General features: G+C 35.9%; 1 protein-coding gene across 4 annotated transcripts in view; it reads right to left on the bottom strand.

The window, feature by feature from the left end:
• Pde9 (phosphodiesterase 9) overlaps positions 1–18,368 on the bottom strand; it is a 207,494-nt gene that overhangs the window by 153,979 nt on the left and 35,147 nt on the right. For 2 of the 4 annotated variants that reach the window (XM_076762152.1, XM_076762153.1), the window contains one exon: positions 12,981–13,045. The exons of the other annotated variants lie outside the window; for them this stretch is intronic. The gene's annotated coding sequence lies outside the window, so the exon portion shown is untranslated. The remainder of the gene's footprint in view (positions 1–12,980; positions 13,046–18,368) is intronic. 4 annotated transcript variants of the gene reach the window in all.

Below are 18,368 nucleotides of genomic sequence, written 5' to 3'. Positions count from 1 at the left end.
AATAACGTTAATAGATTAATAATATTGTAAACTCGAGACATATGATTACTGAAAATATTTCTGTACGACGATATTTCTCGTGTTTCCCCGCAACGCAGAAACCACGGTACACGTTTCATATTTCCGATTGATACATTTCGGGCACGAGCGTATTTGAAACGAACGATTGACCTAATTTAGCACCAAACTGACCAGCCGTCGCTTCTTTAATTTTCTAAAAACCATCATGACGCGCGTTCAACGCGTCGATTCGCGATTACCAGCGCGATGCAATTTCTCTGCGTCGCGTCGGTCGTTAAATTTTCCAGCAGCAGCAAGGACAGATTTTTACGAGTTCTGACCCACGTGTCGCTTTGCATAATGTATTCCACTATGAAACGCAAAATACGTCTAACAATAAAGAAATTCGAAACCATTTAATCCATAAAAAACGTTACAATTTCCTGCTCTTTACGCGATAACAAATCTTTGGATAATTTTCATTACGTATTAATTTACCTAACAGATCAAGCTTATCATTGGTAAAACTCTTGAATAGTCCCAATATTAACCCCCTATAATCCATATTATAATTGAATTCTGAAAGAATTTATTCGATAGAACCGTTGATAAATTCTAGTAATGGGATATAAATTGAAATATTAATTTTTATAAATATAACCTTCCAATTAGGTACGAGCAAATATATTTTGATTGTCAATCGTTATTATTATCTAGCTATAATATTATTTTACTTATTGGAGCATTTACTAATCGAAGAATTCACGAGAAAAAAAGGAATATCTCAGGAAACGGAATTTTATTTTTCAATATAATAATGCAACTTCATATTTTCTCATATATACAGTGGCGATTATTTACTTATGCACAAGTTATAATTTAATTTATAAATTATGTATATTATTCTGGAAAGCTTGTGAAAATATTTAAACTAGATTATTATACAGTCTGAACCTTTATTTATACAAGGTGTTCGCCCACTCCTGGGAAAATTTTAATGGAGGATTCTAGAGGTCAAAATAAAACGAAAATCAAGAATAGCAATTTGTTGATGGAGGCTTCGTCAAAAAATTATTAAGAATTAAATTCAAAAATTTCAAATCGTTCTGGAAAAATTATTTTTGGTTGCAGGGGTCAATTATAAACATTTTTGGTGAATAGACATATCCCTGAAATCCTACCCACTTTCGAGAGAAAAAATCGGGTAGGTGTTGAGATTTTTTGGGAGAAAAAAAAATTTTTCAAATCGTTCTAAAAAAATTATTTTTAGATGCAGATGTCAATTACAAGCATTTTTGGTGAATACATATACCCCCGAAATCCTATTCACTTTCGAGAAAAAAATTCCTTACCGAAAATATAATTTCTGGCCAGAAATGTCAGCCCAAAATTTCATGCAAATCTTTAAAACGTCATAACTCCTGAACGGATTGGACGATTTTAATGTTTAAAAAAGCAAACGACGCGTATTTTAATGGAGAATATGTAGAAATCGTAAAAATATTCGAAAAGTTGATCCTTGACCCCGGAAAATGAGAAAAACCCTACAAAAATGGTCCAATTTTCAAACAGCCATAACTCCTACAATTATGAATATATTTGAATGAAACTTTTTTCTGAAGTAGGGCTCATGGGTACCTACAAAAAAGTATTAGACAACTTTTCTGTAGGGCGTCAAACAAAATTACTAAAAATCGAAAACGAATTTTTAAAAAAAATCGACAGGGGGTAGGTGCCTAAATTTTTCGGCGAAAAAAAAAAATTTTAAATCGTTCTAAAAAAATTAGTTTTAGCTAGAAGGGTCAATTACAATCATTTTTGGTGAATAGACATACTCTCGAATTCCTAACCAATTTCGAGAAAAAAATTGGAGTAGGTTGACAAAATCGACAAAATTCAAAAATTTCAAATCGTTCTGGAAAAATTATTTTCGGTTGCGGGGGTCAATTACAATAATTTTTGGTGAATAGACCTACCCCCGAAATCCTACCCATTTTCTAGAAAAAAATTCAGTACGTGCGGAACTTTAAACGTTAATAACGTTTTAACGTAATCTCCATCAACAAATTAGTATTCTTGATTTTCGTCTTATTTTGGCCTCTAGAATCTCCCATTAAAATTTTGCCCAGGGGTAGCCGAACACCCTGTATAAAGAATTCCACTAATTGGAATGAATATTGGTTAACGTAAAAATTTTAAATAGAAACCCCTGTGAAAAATTATATTTTTGCATTCTTCAAATAAAAACAACTTAATTTTTTGTCAGATGTTTTTGTCGCATCTTCGAGTTATAATTATATTATAATCGCAAATATTTATGATGGAAAACCAACGATTCATTTCCTTGGCGCGTGAAAACCAAGAGCCACAGCTGAACTGAATTTTATTTCTGTTGCGAGATATAAAAATAAATAAATGGTAAATTTCACCGGGATGAGATAGAAATTAGACAAAGGCGTAACCCAGTTTTTCGTCACTCTCGTCTCGTGTCCCATAATAATTTCAGTAAAATTAAAACAAGAAAATGTAATTTTGTGTTTGCGCGTCGTCCGTACAGAATGTTTTTTTAAACAATTACAAACGAAACTGTAAATAATCTTTCTCTGACGACATAATACGACACTAAATATTTTGAAATATTAATTATTACATCATAATTGTGATATATTAATCTTTTTCATTATATATTTTGTAACCTTTAGTGATCATTTTCTGACATAAAACCTATTATGAACGGTAAAATTGTTGGAAAAAATTAGTTTGAAAATCAAATTAGTTTAAAAATACGATGTGTTATAATTTTGTCATGAACTATTGGAAATAGAGGCAAGATTGAGCACAGCTTGTACAGAACGTTGAGAAAAGTAAGATTGCAGAAAGGTTATAGCACTCGGCAAGGGGCCAAAATTCTGTACTTCAACAATCAACAGGTTATGATTAATCCTGTTAAACGTACGCACGAGGTCCAACGGAGAAATGCATGCAACGCGACGCGAAAACTATGTAAACCATAAAAATTAAACTAAATAATTTATAAAACAGAGGGGATTTTTTCAAATTAGTAGGTCGCCTGGGGGATTAATAATGTTTAATAGAATAATTATTTCGAGTGTTCTATCAAGTCTCGTACTGCAATAACGGTTTGACTATCGATCTTGACCCAACGTTCGGATGAAAATATTTCTGAAGGGTATTACTGACCTTCATAGCGGATGAAGCGTCGTGGACGTAACCTAAATACAGACGATCGCCAAACGAACAAGACAATTAAGCCAGCCGGAAGTCGTACGAATAGCTGCTCAAAATGTAATTGACACACAATGGCGCACACATGATACGCCTACTCTCTTAATTACATTCCAACGTCGCGCCTAATACGTACGTATCTAGCATAACTCTCGCGTTCTTCGGTTGGCTCCTGAACTTGGAAATGAGCTTTGTGTTTCCGCGGCTACGGTCGAACCTACGCGTCTCGACTTCCCGATGAAGGCTATGCCAACTGAGACGCAAAATCGTTTTCAGTACTTTAAAACTCCAACAACATTAAGCTCACGATCAATATCAGGCCAATAACATCTTTCGAATTTATTCAGTCATTGTTACTGTGCCAACACGACGAAAATTACTACTTCCGCGCATTTCTCCATGCCACGTGGTCAATATAATCGCCATAAAATATATTTTCCTAACAACTATATTTTACTATCGTCGAGAATATTTATTAATTAAATTTTACGCGAAAATAAAATTTTATTGTTCTTAATTAGGCGTTCTTTCCTCAATACTTAATATAATAATATGAAATATGCTGTTTTATCGTACCGAGGATTTACTTTTGTTCGTTTAATTTTATCTTTCGATAAAGATGAACCATGAATGTGCAATTCTATAAATTCTGAACACTGGACAGTAACTCTCGTGAGTTTGGAGTATAATCAACATTGTTATTTAACGTACGCATTCATAGTTTAGCCAGAGAATTGGGAATAAAAACAGACATTCAATAATTTAATATTCATCTTTGCAAATGATTTAAAATGCTGTGAAAACTATCTGGGTTAGATTTGTTTTCTTCTTAATATAAAATATAAAATTGATAAAATACAAAATGAAGTATAATATTACGACATATCTATCAGATATACACAGTTTATTAAATGTCTTCAAAAATGGCTTCATTGCTTTGTAAAACAATCCCTTGTTGCAGAGGATATCCACTGAAAATTTTGTTCATAAAGCTTCTTCACTTAGCGAACTAAAACATACTGTTCTTTGTGAAATGAATGAAACGTGCAGATTGATATAAAATGGAATTTTAAAATGAAAATTCTGCAACTATTCCGAGACGTAATAACTAGAAATTGCATCAATTGAAAAACAATATTAGAAATTACTTCTATTTGACAACTATTGTTATGAGATGTCAATCTATCTAAACTTGCAATTGCAGTGGAACCTCGATTATCTGAACAATGTCACGTGACAAGGGAAAACAAATATTCTGGGTAACACTATGTCGATTCATGGTTCCGAATTCGTCGTTACACTATACACAAACATGTCAATGAAACATAAACGTACCGTCTTCGCTGAAAAGTCAAAGCGTGAGATACAAAATCGGATGCAACCGTAACCGAAATAGCCTTCAATTACGTTATTGGAAAATCGCCAGTTCGCGACATAGAAAGACAAAAATGTGACATTTCGAACTGCAATGAAGATTTCTCGATTTGCACGTGGAAAATGTGAAACCTGTTAAGAATGTTTGTCCTATAAAAAAGGACAAACGAAAGCCTATATCACGACTTGCATATATGTGAGATAATGACAAATACAGTTTTTATTGCCTAAACAAAACAATTCTATAGCCAATACTAAACAGAGCAAAGAAGAAGTGGAATTTATGTTGATAGTGTAACAAGAGTTTGAAAGAAAAATTCGATTATCTAGTTACCAATTAAATTCGAATAATTGTGGTCTTATTGCGTCTCGAGCTTCACGAAACTCGTTTGTTGGCGATTCGCGAGCACATACCGTTTTCAGCGGCAAAAACGAAAGCTTTTACGCTAATGGAAAGTACAACTGGTTCGACAGATGGTAAAATACATGAACATTGTTCGCATAAAACGCGATACGAGTTGTCGTGCCGCTGAAACGTCCGATAGAATTTATCAGTCGACGCGTTGTTTCTGCAAAAATGAACCGAACCGGTCAGCGAATTTCCAAGGAGGAAATTTCTCCTACGAATTCGATTTGAAACCATAACCAGCACTCGCGGAATGTTCCTCGTGACTCGTCGCGAACGAAACGATATTACGGAGGCTGAAGCGCGCCGCGAATTTACGATGTAACGACGGAAAATTCCTTATCTCTTCGCCGAGCACCGCGTTTCTTAAAAATCAAAGGCCGTCGGCGTCAGTCGGTTAGAGGGACGTGGATAGATGAGGCAAATACAGCCGCCCCAACGATTCCGTAACTACGTAAATCTAATAACAAAGAAGAACAAGCATTTTCGAAACGAAACATTTCAACTCCGCGCGAGACGAAATTTAATCTCTAGCGACGATTAAAATCTCGATTAACTTGGAATATTAACGTTTTGGTTACGACTTAACTCAAACTTCTATAACTTTTGCAACTATTATAATAACATGGAATTTTTAAATAACTATTTAAGACTAAAGTTTTTTAAAAGTTAATGGTTAAAAAGTATTCGGTAAATATACTTTTTCCTAATCAAATACTTTATTTAAATTCACTCGAGATTGTACTGCTCGAATTATACAGCTTTTTCCGATCCCTGCAAAATATAAAATTGTGAAGCAAAATGGTTAAGACGCTGTTTGATAGTTTCCTATATTTAAGACCAACCCAATAAACTCTCGAAACCTAACCACCAGCCTAATAAAACGGTCACTGTACACTCAAACGAGTAAATAAATAATCATTTCCTTAAATAATGGTATTTCGAGTCGACGAAGCGACGCTTCCTTCTCGGTTTCCCCAGGAAATATTTGAATTCTCGCAGTGGAAATGATCACGATCTTCCGGAACAAAGTGCTTTCAAGAAGGAACAAAACCTCTACTCGTTCGGTTCAATTGTAGACGTTCGATCTCTAGTTTTTCCTCCCGGTGGAATTGTTTTTAAATTCGCATTACGTTGACTGCAGTATTGATCGAGGTCAGGAGGCACGTTTTACGGACGGCAGCAGGGTATTTATCGATCACGGTTCTTCCCTGGACGCTTCATCCATCTCTTGGCGATTTCCTGTCCGCTTCTTTCCCTTAATAATCGATGCCCCGTTGAATAAAGGGTGCAGTCAGGCGTGCACGACGAAAAGGTGACAATTACGATTTGTTTTCTCCGCGAACGATAAGCTGCGTCGTTGAACACAGTCTCTGCTTTTTCATTCAGCTTTGTATCGCGGAAACGCTCCACCCGAGGTTCTCCCCGTTCAATGAAACTTATTGCATCCCGGTAATGCTTCGTGTCGCGCTTTAAGTAACGTTTTTACATTCGTCGCTGAACAATTTCAATAGCGCGTATTTACATCGACACTCGTGCTTCTACGATACATTGTGCCCGCGAAACGTCTCGAAGCATCGGAGAAAATTAAACGTTCGTCGAAAGGCGTAAATGTCGACGGAACCGAAGCTACGAAAGAACTTGGATTCATAGAGGAGAAAATTAAATACACGGAACGCCTTGGTCTCGTTAATTTAGTTCGACAATTTTAAAGAAAACTCGTTGGACTCATGAGGGAAGATACCCTCAACAATACAGAAAATTACAAAACTTTGACAATATGCTTCTTCCTCTTTGCTTCAAAAATTTACTTTGAGGAGCTGAAATTGTCCCCAGGAATATTCGACTATTTCTTTTTTATTTTATTTTGTAACTCGCTGTGAGAGAGGGAAGAACAGTTTTCAGGCGAAACTTGCCTCTTTCAGTTGGATCTATCGATCTCTGTCGCTCAGAAATTCACCGTAAGTATACTCTTGAAAGGCTATCTTGCGACCTACTTCCTTGGTTCTTTTAATTTCTGCAATATTTCTGCAATTTCTGCATTGGAATATCCATTGTTTTGTTTCTTTTTGCGTTCGTAAAGAAACTGGAGACTATTGTCTTGGTAGTCAATAGTGATGTCCTCGCGTAACCGAGCCTCGTTTACCAGTTCCAAGAATCACGAGTGAATTCGAGTTGGAAGTGGTGCTGATGGTGTCACGAAGGCCTCGCCAGAGCTTAAATGGTACCACGGGGGCTATCTGAAGAGGTTGAGAGGGTTGAGTATTTTCCAGTACTTCCGATGCTCCAAGACCAACAGTGAGCATAGTCGTTGGTGTCTATAGCAGTGCTCTTAATACACAGGTAACAGAACACTCGAGTATAACGCTGTGTTACTTTAAAGTTACGTGTCCATGTATCTATATTTTTTGGATCTTATTTCGTTTGTTTACCACCGTGTATCATATTATGACTTTAAAGGTACAATATTTCCATCAAACAGTCTGTTTAATATAGCTATTAGTTCTCGTTTCTTAAGCCAAAGGATTATCTGAAAACTATTATAAATAGTTTTGACAAGCAATGAAAGAAAATTGCACAATAATTATGAATATGTTTGTGTCACATTATAATGATGAAATATAGAGTATTTTATTTTTTCTTGTTCCTTTTATAAAATTCTAGTTCTGAAATATGGAATTACAACCATTCTGTTGGAAGAAGCAAAAAGCTATTAAAATAAGAGACATTAATTCCAGATCAAATGACTCTTTGACAAGCTCTGATTCCGATGAGGAGCACTCGATATAAATCGCTCGACGTAGTACAAATATTATTAAAAATGACAATAAGAACGAGCTTTATAACCAGTTTCTACCAATGGAAAAAAATACTACGTTTGAGCAAATTATTTTCTGGAAAACTATATCTTTGTAGAAACAAAAAGGAATTATTCGAAACTTTAATAATAACTGTTTCAAAAATTATCCGAGATGTTTCATTACATTTTCCCCGGATCGTTTGGGTTCTATTGAAATCTATTTCAATGTTTCAATTTACGGGAACAGTAGCTTATTATACCAGCTATGGAGGGCATATTTCATTACGCGAATGCCATTAAACATTGGACAATGTGACGATACGTAGTTCGCAATCGCTTCCACGTTAAAGCGAGATTGGAAATCATTTTGCAAAAGACAAATTGTAAACACGTTCGTCGCGTTAATAAACGGGCGAAATTAAACACGAAACGTTACAAATTACTACTCAAAGCTGAAATATACAGCGCGTGTAACGTTGCAAAAATCGTGCGTCTAATTTGCATTTCAAGAACGAAAATAACGACCGTCGAAGTCGTTAAATATAACTTCTCTCGTAGTTGTACGTCTCCCCGAGAACAAACTAATTATTAACTGAATCTCGACGCAACGTAACATTTCACGTTCGACACCTACCGAACTGTTCATGCATACTGTTGGAAATCGGGAAGTTCCACTCGTAATTTCCCAAGCGGAAACAAGTGTTGCTAAAGAAACGGAGTATCAAATTATCCCTGCTAACGTGAAAACGAAGTTTCAGTTTCTACGCGAGCGAACTGAAACGACTGTTAGAGTGTTTCGCGGAGGAAGCACTTTCAAATATATATAATTATCGCTCTTATTGCCGGCAAGACGCTGTTTACGATCATCTTTATATGTTCTGAATAAAACAGCTTGTAAAAATCAAATTATTTACTGGAGCAAATGTTCTTATTACGCAAATTGTAAGAAACTGTTTTTGCTCATTCGTAAAAATCCAGTACGTAGCCTTCGAAAGGTAAATATAGATTTTATTAGAAAAATACTACACAATTTAACTAACAACGTAAATAGCTATAATCAGCACATTAATAAAAACATTAATCAAATTGAAATATGAATGTAAGAAAAAGAAGAATCTTTATATGGATTCAAAGTCCCAGTTTCTTAGGATCAAATAGAATAATAGATGTGTTCAAATTTTTATATCATACTTCTTATATTAAGGAGCACAGGCCATTTGTTAAATTTCCAACAACATGTATTTTAAGAAAGTTCGTTTGCAACGTAGTATAATGTACAAAGTATGAATATTCGAAGTAATTATACTTGATTTTCTTTGCAGGGCTGAGGAAACGATGTTTGGTAATGGCAGGCGCATCGAATACTTAATTACAATACAAAATTTCTAATGACTCGCGCGACATTAAGCGACTCTGACAAACACTGACATCTCCCTTTTAATTAATTTCAGTAATCCGACGAGCCATACATTAACTATTCTAATTAAAGTTACGCTTAGGCAAGAATTATTCTATTAAATCCTCGGTTTCCATTAAACGTACGTATGCATCCATTAAACATACACATGCATCCATTTTGCGTGCACCGAGAGAATGTTTGTGCATCCTCGATCGCTCATGCGAAGAGAGTAAAGGGCAAATCGAACTTCTCCAAGTTAATAGGTAATGTATAAGCCAGTTATTTATCGTTTTAAACAAAAAGAAAATAGAACTTAATAACACCCTGCGTCTACATATACCAATAATATTATCATTATTAATATTTAATTTTTAATTCTACGCGAGACTTCGATGCACACAAAACGGACGACAGACTTTTATGAATGAAATATATGTCAGAGATTAATCACGATATAAATCTACACAAAGAGGTTGAATATTGATTGAATATAATAGGAGTATTATTAAATACTTAATTTATATTAAACATTCCTCCTCTCGTTTGAATAAACAATCCTCTGATTATCTTTACTTTGTCCTCGACTTGTTGCCGCTAAAATATTTCCTTTCAGAAAGGAATGCTTGATTTTATTGCAAATAATAATAATTATGAAATTCCTTTCCTCCTAAATTTCTTCTATTATCAAACGATTTCATACGACCAGAGGTTCGAAGAGGACTAAAATACAACAGACTACGTCGTCGTTATAAATATTAATATTCCACTGTTCTATGCTCCGAGAACCGAGTTTTCCTTTCCGCTTTTATCAACTACCGAGAGAATCGGAACCAAGAATCTTTTAATTAATTTTTCTCGTATTTAGCTTCTCGCTCGGCGAGGAAATTTTAATTTAACGACGTTCAAACACTTTCCTGTTAAACGAGAGTCACCTCGCTCTCGAATCGTGCTCCTCGACGAGCCAAAATCACCATCCTCGCGCGAAAAATCTCACGCAAGAAAATCCAGCCACGAACCGCCCCTCGGAAATTATTCCTCCGGCCAGCCACGTCAAACGTGTAATAGGACTTGTCTAGGAAAGTCTAAACGCAATACACGTCCATGGTGGATCGTGGCGGACCAACGCTAGTGCTCAACGTGCGTCAGAGAGTTACGTATAATTGGCAATGGAATATTATTATTGCACAACGTGACGTGGAACCGACCGAGAGAGTTACGAATAGTGTAAGACCATGAGAAGGATACAAATACAGAGAGAAACTGTTTGGAATCGTTGTCCTTGCGAGGGTGTACACGAACGAAACGAGATTCATGAAATATCGTGCAAAATGTGATAACGGTGTGCAACAAAAGAAATTGAAAACAAAGTAACAAGAGACGATGACGTGCGTCAGAGTCGAACAAATTTAATTCACGAACAAAGAATAGATATTTTATATTCGTTTGTAAACTAACTTTTGCCCGAGGCTTTACTCGAAATATTGATTTTCAACACAGGCCAATACGTTACTCTGCTTCAACGTTATTTTAATAGATAATAATTACCCACCCGAGTCAATATTTCCATAAATGTGTTCACCGAAGTATTTATTTCATTTTTTTTTTTTAAAGAGATTTTCCTCGTAGATTAAAATCCATTAAAGGTATTCGAATTTAAATAAGTATTCGTAATTAAATTATCCAGCTTAACGACATCTCCGCAGGATAAGTAAATCGTCGTTAGAATTTTTAATTATTTCAAACGAAATAATTTGTCCCCGAATAGGTAAACTTCGAGTATCGAGCGAACGTTAACTGGAGCCAACGTTTCCAGAGACAATGCCTTTGACGATAATTATTCAATTTAAGTTTAAACCAGTTGCTGGTGTTCGTCGCGCGATGGTGATACTTTGGTAGCTGTCAAAGTTCAAAGATCTATCTGTTAACAATAGGTGCATTCTTATACGCATATGCACGCGCAGGAGTTGTCGTACAGGTGCGCCCAGACTTTGTCGTCACATCCTGCCAAGCTGTTGCATTTTTCATTTTGCAAACGTTGCCGCGCGCTATTCGTGGCTGTATGTAAATAGATAGAGCGGTTTTCGCGGCCGAATACTAGCGGCGGTAAAAATAAAATGCAACGAAAGCTCTGAAATTGAAATGAACTTATATTTAGGTTCCAATCGAAGCGCGAGTCAGCGAATCTTGCGGAAACATTTCGATGCTGTCGACCAATTTGTGTCTCCCGTACGGTTTCGACAAAACGTTACGGACAGAAAATAAAATGATTTTTCCAGCCCCAGAAACGAATGAAAAATGTAAAATAAAATGTTTGTGTACGTTTTCGCGTGCAACGTTTCATTTTTCACGAAATTCAATCACAGCTTGTAACCTGTGGCTCGTGACAGAAGTATTAATTAACGAGTTAATCCTATCTCTGGCGCCATTTATCTTAATATTCGTCACTGTGCTACTGTTAACATTGTACTCTCGTAACAGAAGTTATTTTCCTCGATTAGTAATGCATTATTGAGAATGCCTTTCATTATAGAAACGAAATATTTTTCTTTTAATTTCAGCATAGTAATTCAAAAGGTATGCGACAACTCAAATTCAAGTTCAAATTCCACGTAAATGTAGTAAATATTATAGAACAGTGTTTCTCAAATAAAAGAAATTTTTTGTCAGACCTTCTAGAATTATTATATTTTAGAATATTTTAAAACTACTTCTGAAAAATATATATTTAACTTTAAAGGTATTCATTCAATTTAAATGGTATAAATATAAAACAAATATCAAAGTAGCCTGGGACTTTTTCAAATTTTCTAACATCATTTAATAATAAATGAATTTTCGTACTGAATAATATTAGATAATCCTTCTTCAAAAAAAATACAATAAAATGTACTGACTCTGATTAGTTTCAACCAAAAGTCACGAATGATGAACAAAAATAAATTGAATTGTTTCTTGATTTATTTCACTTTATGATACGATTCTTTTTATATTTTGAGAGCTTGCAGGTTCTTCCCAACACATTTATGGATTAGTTTGAGGAACACTGTTATAGAATAAATCGGAAAACGACTTTCGTTAGGAGCGACGAAAGTCCTGCAGAGGTAGTAACTGCGCCTCTCGATAGTGCGCCGTGTTGGTGCACCTGCAAGCCAAGGGTACATCTCCTGCCACGATGATCAATAACTTGAACTACTCTCGGCCATCGCTATCGACTTCTCGGATCTTAGGTTAGTTTCCCCCATCTCCTACACGCACTCTAGAGAAGCTGTACTATTCGAATTCCTTGCATAGTAAATGCAGTAATGTTTACGATAACATCTAACGCAGTTATGCCAAAGTAATTTTGGTAGGAGGGTCAATTTGTACTTCGTTTCTATATCCCCGGGCCACGAATACCTATATCATTTATTAATTATAATTTTCCAATCAATTTCTATTTCAATTCCCACAGAAACGAGCAAAATGGTACATTTATTTAACAGAAGTTATATTAAAAATAATAATTTCGAATAGTACAAAGCCCTGTGGTGAATCATAGAACAATTTTGACACCGATAAACTGAGAAAATTATTTCGTTTTTTTTTAAATACTTGGCACAATTTTCACAAATAGTACAAGATCAAAATTTGATACAAAATTTTGAACCGATGTTAGTTTCAAAATTGAGAAATAAAACTATTATCGATTCTATCTCAAATAAGTTTCGAAAATAGCTAAACGAATACTTCTCAGTCAACAATAAGTAGTTAAATACCTGTATTGTGAAATTTCTTTGAAAATGAGGGGTGGATTCGTCTATGTTAAATTCTCGTGACTAACCTGAAACAAAAAAAGAACAATCAAATTAGTGACAACAAACGACAGCTTTAGATTCAATTAGATCAGAGGTACTAAATACTAGGTAACAATTCTATTTTTTCAAAATTGCAATTTGACTTCCATCTTTTTGCTTTATTTGAAACAGTTATTAGAAATAGAAAAAAAACTCGATCCTCAAAGCAAAATCGTAGAATTCAACCAGTTATATTTTCGTTGTCTTCAGTCAATCTTTAGTAGCATTAACAAATTTATCGAGTAACAAAACAGTTCTTAACGATTTTCTAGCAGATGGATAGATCGTGCAGGACTAATAGCCTCGTGTGCTCGTTCGTCAGATCTAAATCCACTGGACTTTTATTTTTGGAGCCATTTAAAAACATTTGTTTATTCAACACCCACTACCAGTGCCGAAATACTTCGAGAACATGTACGAAACGGCTGCCAATGAATTCGATTAAATACTTGGAATATTTGGAAAATTAAAAAATTCTATGACAAGACATCCAAAGACTAGCATTTGAGTAAAAAATAAGTACAGAAATGGCTATCACGTGGGAACAATGTCAAACAGGGCACGTGTTCATTTGAACCTCTTTAATTACTTAATGTCCCCTGTTCACCGTTCCATCACACGTTATGAAACACCTTGTACATTCAGTGCTGTTTGTGTTGTAGTTCACAGAAGACCTTATTCTCGTGTGATCCGATACTCGCGATCAAGAATTCATAGAACATGATATAGACAATCACGGACTACTGGTACACGGTGTTGATTAACCCGAATCCAATGGAAATGATCCAGAAATTCTCTTACGAAACATGGTACGTACGATTCCGGACTCAATACGTGCGACTTTGGAATCATGAGATGTAATATAAATAATCGTGGATTCGCAAGATCCAATACAACTCTCGACTCACAGGTGTCGATATCTAAAACTTTGGTCTCGTGATCCAATACTCGCAATCTTGAACTCGTTTGTCTCTAATTGTAATTCAACAACCACTATCAGTGTTGAGATACTTTGGAAGATCTGACAACTGTATGACACGAAGACGTTTTATTCCAAAAATGGCCACGTTGATCACTTTTTTTGAAGATAAATAACTGCATATTATTGGAGTACAAAAATAACGAAGGATAAATGTTTATATGGACCCAATCCTTCACTGAAATGGTTCCCATATGATTCTTTCTCTTTGAATCTCATATATGAAGACAAATAAAGCCTAGACTATCGATTACATTATGTGAAATTAAGTTAGACTATTTACTATATTTAATTTGCATTACACTGAATGAGATTACTACGACAGTGAGTGTCGAATAAAACATTGAACTACATTTTCACCACATTCTATAGAATCCTTTCGACACCTGAAGTAACGCGACCGAAAAAGTTATTCTCGTCCGTATCCTCGCGAGTGTACTCAGAAATGCGCCCACTGCTCGCGATCCAAGCCGCGTGAATCATACCGAGGGATATTTATTTAATTTCCACAGTTATTCTTTACCATCTTTAAGCAGCCAACAAATACCATTAAGTTTATCTAGCGTCGAATTACTTTGCATTGAAAATCGCGCGTCTTCATCTCGAAATGCTACAATCAGCTTCGCGTCTAAACTGAAACGCTGTCTATCAAAAACGATGCACGAGGAATTACGAAAATATACGATATCGCCGCGATGCAATCTGCAGCAAATAATTTCTTATCTGTCATGGCTGACACTAGACGGTACGATCTTCCGCGTTCTTCTGGGAAAATAATTCCGCGCGAAACGAATCACGCGTGCTGTCGCAGGTAGAACGAAGCGTTAGAAAAATGATGTGCGGATGCAAATTTAAACTACCCTTTTTTATTCCTACGCTTGCAACGTTATTCTCCGTTGCTTCGCGAAACGTGAAAAACGATTTTGTTTGCGAATTTCAACCCCCTAAAGAATTCTAACGTTTTCAACAAATATTAACATTTTTTTAATACTACTAATGTTTTGACAATTAATAACTACACAGTCTAAGAATGTCGTTATTTATTATAAATCGTACGCGAAAAAATTGAATGTCGAATAACGATTTAATAGAATCATCGAAAAAATCGTTAAATTATACTACAACAAGGAGAGTTACAAGTTGATTGCCTCGACCAACGAAAAGCTACGTAAAATAAATTGTTTAATTTTTCGACCAATGTCGTTTTGCATAGGCATGCTAAAAAATGGTATACGAATAGAATTTTCATCAATCCAACGTCGCTAGAGATACGATATCGGCCGTTTGTTATCTCCCATCTCGTTTGCCTACGTTTTCCAAAATTTAATAGCATTAATGGCCCATATGTAGAAGTTATCGTACGAAATTTCAACTTATTTGGTCGATCCGCTTCCGAGATAATTGAATGTCCAGAAATTAATACATTTCGGCCCGCTGCGAACGTTACCACGAAATTCCTGATATCTGGTCCCCCGAAACGACGAGGACTCGCAATTCTGGTGGCCGATTACGTATCGCGGCCGCTATCCAACCTCGTTCGTTTCGTGCAGGTAATTTTTACAAACAGGAAAGCGACGGAGACGACGTCGAACAGGAAGGAAGAAGAGAGAGACGAGGAACCAGCATGTGGCCACGATGCTCGTAAATTCCAGGGCCGCCAGCGATGGGCGCGTTTTTACGAGCACGGGAGCGTCGGATAAACGTCGCTCCTAATGTTGGCCTAAACCGAATTATGCGAATTAGAGACCGGTCGTGAACAGATAATGCCCACCGCCCTCTTTGGAAACCAGGTAAACCCCTATGTCCCTCTTCGTCCTCCCGCAGCTTTTGCGGGGAAGATTAAATATTATTAATGACTGCGACACGGTTGCACGTACAACGGTGCCTCGCTACTTTCCTCTAATGTCCCTAACAGTATGTAAAAAATTACGTATTTTAGATAAATACGTGGACAATTTATGAGATGCCTTGTTACCGTTTTAATTTTTTAAATTATTAAAGTCTGGCTGTTACTTGAATGGTGGACGAGAGACGTGAAACAAATGAAAAGAATGGGGTTGAAATATTCGAAACCCTTCAAACCTAAATATAAAGTCAACTAGACAAGAAATCTTGATTAGATATTTCTATAGACAACATTTATTAAATCAGGTTCTAACTCATATTCAGAAAAGCTATTTTCTCTAGCAAATTATGGCCATTTTGATTCTACTAAACTATCTGCATACAATGTTCGATTATTGCTTGTTTTCCTCGGTGGGAGATTAACAAGTCAATTTCATGTAAATTTATAGACTAATCGATTGAATAAACTATTGAAAAAAATTCCACTTGATGTTTTGCATCGCACGTGGCACACGAACAGAGAGTATTTATGTAAAATATTTTAGATTAAACTATACTTTGGAAACCAGGTCAAATAATTCGTATCGCTACAATAAACAAAGAATGAAATTTATTCCTTTGAGGATTCGTTTTCCAGAACATCGACTTCAAACAATTATTGTGCGTGCTTGCAGCAAAATACGATTTGGGCTTCGGTATAAGTAGAAACAGTAGGTAATGGACAGACATAGCAGAGCAACTCGTATTCGATCGCACGCGTATCCCACAAGCCTCCTTCCGTAATTTCTATTCATAGAAAATTGTCGACAAAATTTATTCACCTTGTGCTTTTCCTGTTAACGAGAATTAGTAAAGAATCTACGAGATCAAAGTCATAGTTGCTAACCATCACGTGCGTTACAACATTTTAGCAAGAGTTAGCGACCATGCCTTTGATCTTTCGGACTCTACGCTTGTATTTTTTTTAATAACGATGAAATACGAAGAATTTTACATTAGTTCATTACCACAGACAAACTGGAACATAGAAAAAATTTCTTTCTTGAAATTGACGCGATGTTAAAATAATTAATTCTGAGAGTACTTTGAGAGAAATATGAATTACTGTTTGTGACGTTAAAATTCAATAAACAAATTAGTGCTGGATATTTATTTATTCTCGGCCGCTTTTGATTTAAATCTAAACTCCCTCGAGCACCCCTCGAACCCTGTTCGGTATTTACGCAAACAAAGAGCACGATAGCACAAAATCGTTAAGTGGATCGTGTCGGTCCATTTCCAAGTTGCAATCACGCAAAGTTGAATAATATCGCCGCGAATCAGTTCTCTCTCCGCCATCGGAATCCATCTAACGAGCAAACCGAGCGATGAAACCTCCGCGAGGTAAACATTCGAAGATTCGTTATGGAAATGGTTAGCAGCAGTTTTCATAGCATGTTTCGCGACTGGAGTCCTCGTGTTACACGACCTATCGAGTTTGCAGAGTTTAACCGTGTCCCGATATACGTGGAACTTGGACTGCTTCCCAGTTCCTGAGAGCAATTACTCCTGTCTACCATAATTACGCGACGTTGCACCGGCGTTACAAGGTACTCGAACGTCGCTAGATAAGGTCAGGACATGGCTTCCCCTTCCCCTACAACCTCTTACCCAGGATCCTTTCATGCTCGTCCTTTTATAGTCTCGAGTGTTATATCCGACGGTGCCACGATCGAGATACAGGCAAAATTAATCGACGATAAATAAGCAACTTGTTACGCGATAAATAATTTCACGCTGATTTAATTAGTCTCCCCTGTATCGAATTTTACTCTTATCGAAACGACTTTTCACATCGAAGGAAGGACGACTTAAAAATGTGGACGCTGTAGTATACTCGTGTTAATGTCTCGTATTCTTATTAAGATCTTTTTATTATTTTATCGTTGAATATATAATATTTGGAAGAGTATGTTCGTTATAAAAAGAAGATTGATTCAAAAAATCCAACATCAGTCTATGGACTACGAAACAACATAGATGATACAATACAGGACCAAAAATAATAAATTATTGTATGGAAAATATACGCAAGTTCAAAGTAAATAAAAATAAATTCCTGTTGTCCCAGGCGGATAATCAAATATACTTTGAACACTCAAGAAGTTTAAAACATGAAAATGAAAACGTGATTCTAATCACGAAGAACGTGCAATAAGATACGATAAAATTTATAATTTCTACCGTTTGTTTGGAGAATACAAGAATGCAAAGTTTACCTCGGTGTCTCTACGAAACGCTTTTTGTTCCGTTCGAGAAAGGAAAGAAGCTAATTGAATTCAAACACCGGGGTAACAGCTATTTCCTTCCACCGCTAGTTAGACTCAACAATTTCAACGATATTCTGTGTAACGCCTATTATTCTACTCCGAAGTGTTTTCACAAACCGTGGTGCAAACACTTTGGAACATGACGTAACGCGATTCTCGAGAACTCGAATGCTGCAC

The sequence above is a fragment of the Colletes latitarsis genome, chromosome 3, assembly GCF_051014445.1.
Source record: "Colletes latitarsis isolate SP2378_abdomen chromosome 3, iyColLati1, whole genome shotgun sequence".
Classification (NCBI taxonomy): domain Eukaryota; kingdom Metazoa; phylum Arthropoda; class Insecta; order Hymenoptera; family Colletidae; genus Colletes; species Colletes latitarsis.
The sequence above is the reverse complement of the archived record's forward strand: the minus strand, read 5'-3'. Positions and strand labels throughout refer to the sequence as shown.